This window comes from Equus caballus, chromosome 17 (assembly GCF_041296265.1).
Source record: "Equus caballus isolate H_3958 breed thoroughbred chromosome 17, TB-T2T, whole genome shotgun sequence".
Taxonomy (NCBI): Eukaryota; Metazoa; Chordata; class Mammalia; order Perissodactyla; family Equidae; genus Equus; species Equus caballus.
Window position 1 is genome coordinate 34,863,040 of NC_091700.1, and position 3,103 is coordinate 34,866,142.

Below are 3,103 nucleotides of genomic sequence, written 5' to 3' on the forward strand. Positions count from 1 at the left end.
TATTTGTAACCATGATGATTGTGTAACTTCCATTTCAATAGGTTTTCTTTAAAGTATCCCATAAAGTTAAAAAAAAATTCTCCATAAAGTTGTTATTCACTTTTGTTGGATTTATTTCTGGGTAACACGCCACTGTTTTCTTCTCTTTTCAAAGACTTTATTTCTTTAGAGCAGTTTTATGTTCACAAGAAAATTGAGAGGAAGGTACAGAGCTTTCCCATAACTCCCCTGTCCCCACACAGGCACATCTTCCCCCATTATCAACATCCCTACCACAGGGGTACATTTGTTACAATTGATGAACCTACACTGACATATCATAATCATCCAAAGTCCACAATTTACCTCAGGGTTCCCTCTTGGTGCTGCAAGTTCTATGGGTTTGGACAAATGTATAAGGTCATGTATCCATCATTATAGTATCATATATTTTCACTGCCCTAAACATCCTCTGTGCTCTATTCCTCCTTCCCTGCCCCTCCCTCCAAGCCCTGGCAACACTGATTTTTTCACTGTGTCCATACTTTTGCTTTTTCCACAATGTCATATAGTCGGAATCATAGGGAAGCCTTTTCAGATTGGTTTCTTTCACTTGGTAATATACATTTAAGGTTCCATAACATCTTTTCATGGCTTCATATCTTATTTCTTTTTAACACTGAATAGTATTCCATTATCTAGAATTTTTTTTTTGAATTGTTTTCTCCTGTTGCTCATATTTGAAAATGCAACTTTTTGAGCATATCTGTAAATCTGTAAAATCGACCTCTTTAAGCTTTACATGTTCCTTTCCAATCGTGACACCTTTCAGTTCGTTTTTGTACCTTACTACACCAGCTGGGGTGTCTAGTACAATGCTGAATTACATTTTACTTGATCAGTCTCTGATTTTAAAGGGATTTTTCTAACATTTCATAATTAAGAATAACGTATGCTAGATACTTTTATAGATTTTCTTTACCTGGTAAAGTTTCCTTCTTTTCCTAGTTTGCTAAGTGTGTGCATGTTTTCTACTCATTACAGTGATTGAATTTTACCAAACTTTTTTTATACAGACTGAGAAAATGGTTTTTCTCCATTTGTTAATGTGATGAATTGGACTTTAGATTTCTTAATGTTATTTTATTCTTACACTCCTGATATAAACCCAACTTGATTATGGTATATCATTTTCTTAAGAATAAATGCTCTGTGTTGCTGATATTTTATGATGTTTTAGTATTATGTTGGGTAAGGCTGACATAAGGCTGACTTGCATTTTTTCTTCACACTATTCTTGTCTGAGTTTTGGTATCAAGGTTATATTGGTCCATAGGGATGAGTTGAGGCATGTCTTCTCTTTCTGTTCTCTTGGAAGAGTATGTTCAGTGGAACTAGGCTGTGAAGCCTTCTGAGGCTGCTGCCTCCTTTCCATTGACAAGGGTTGTGATACTAACAACATACAGGGAAGTACAGCTAACATCTTACTGTGCGCTTCTCATTTCCTCAACTTTTCTGTGCCTTCTTCTGGATGTTTTTTCTTATTCCATTTTCCCTCTCCATCAATTAGGAGTTACAAACACTGATGCCGTTTACCTTTTACCATGAAATTTTACCGGGCATATGTTAACGTTTAAATGTAAATTAAAGTCAGTATCATAATGTCCTTCCTGAATACAAAGCTCTTGGGGATACTTTAATTTTGCTCATCCTTCCCAATTTACTTGCCAAAGTTTTCGAATATTTAATCTTTTAACTGATCCAAATTAGACATTGTTTACTAATGTTCGATCACCTTTAAAAACAACAAAGGCTCGTTAAGTTCAATTTGGAGTAAAGTCTTTTGAAAAATTCTGTGACACTAAATGCATTTTATAAATGCACAGACTAAACTCATCAGGCAAATCACGTGGGGTAAGGCTTAAAATTAATCAATTATATGAATTAACAACGTTTGCAAATCCTAAACAGACCATGGGACTCTATGGAAAGGCAATGGAGAGGTCCATTTCTATTCCCTCTTCATAAAGCCAATCTTCATCCTCTTCATTTTTGGATTTCTGCAATAACCATCCATCTTACTACTTTCAATCCAGCTTCCTTGCTGCAGGCTAACTGATTTTTAAAAAGTGCTTTCTGATAAATTTCCAAACTGTTGACCACAGAACAAATGCCCAGCTCCTTAGCACAGCTTACAGGGTCTTTTGTGATCACGTCCCTCCCTTGTTTTTTAGATTCACTTGAACTACAAACATCATTCAAACTACATCCAGTTATGTGATTATTTTACTATGCTACTGTGTCACACTTTGCACCTTTAAAAAGGATGTTAATCCTTGCCCATCCTTTAAGACTTTAATGTCACTGAGAAACCTTTCTGGACTTCCTTAGGCAGTAAGGTACTCACCCTCCCTCCTATGTATTTTCATAGCACTTGGTGGTACAAGTAGCCTGTTATTGGTAGTAAATGCCAAATTTACTGGTTCAAATTTACACTTCCCATTGTGTGACTTACACCTTGGTTTCTTTATCTCATGAATTAGGTTGCTAATACTTATCTCACAGGGTTCTGAGACAGATAAAACCAGTCCCCAGTAATTATATGCAAATACTCCAAAACATTCTTTTCATTTTATATAAACCTTTAAGTGTCCAATATGTGCAAGACATCAGGAATACATCTAAGAGATGAACAGGATACAGTTCCTTTGCTGTGATGATAATGGGCTCATAGGACAGAATAAACCTGGTAGTAGCATCGCTATAGAAAGATTACTCAATAGCTTTTTTCTGAGTGAATGGACAACATACATAAGCAATACAAGATAATCTTCAAAAGCTTTTATGAGTGTAGACTTAAAAAAGAACAAATGCCAACTTCTAGCAACTGGTATCAGACTACGCATGAGGTTACATTCTGTGTTTGAGGATAATTAAAGGCATAAATAGTCCGATTCAGGTGTTTGTAATAATGTAACTTTCACATAAAATACTACATAAAGGATGAACGATCAGTAGTATATATTGAGTTTCAACTAAATTTGGACAAAAATGTTCTTTATATCTAGCACACACAAAAAATTAAAAAGCCTATCCAAGTATTTAATAAAACACTTATAAAATA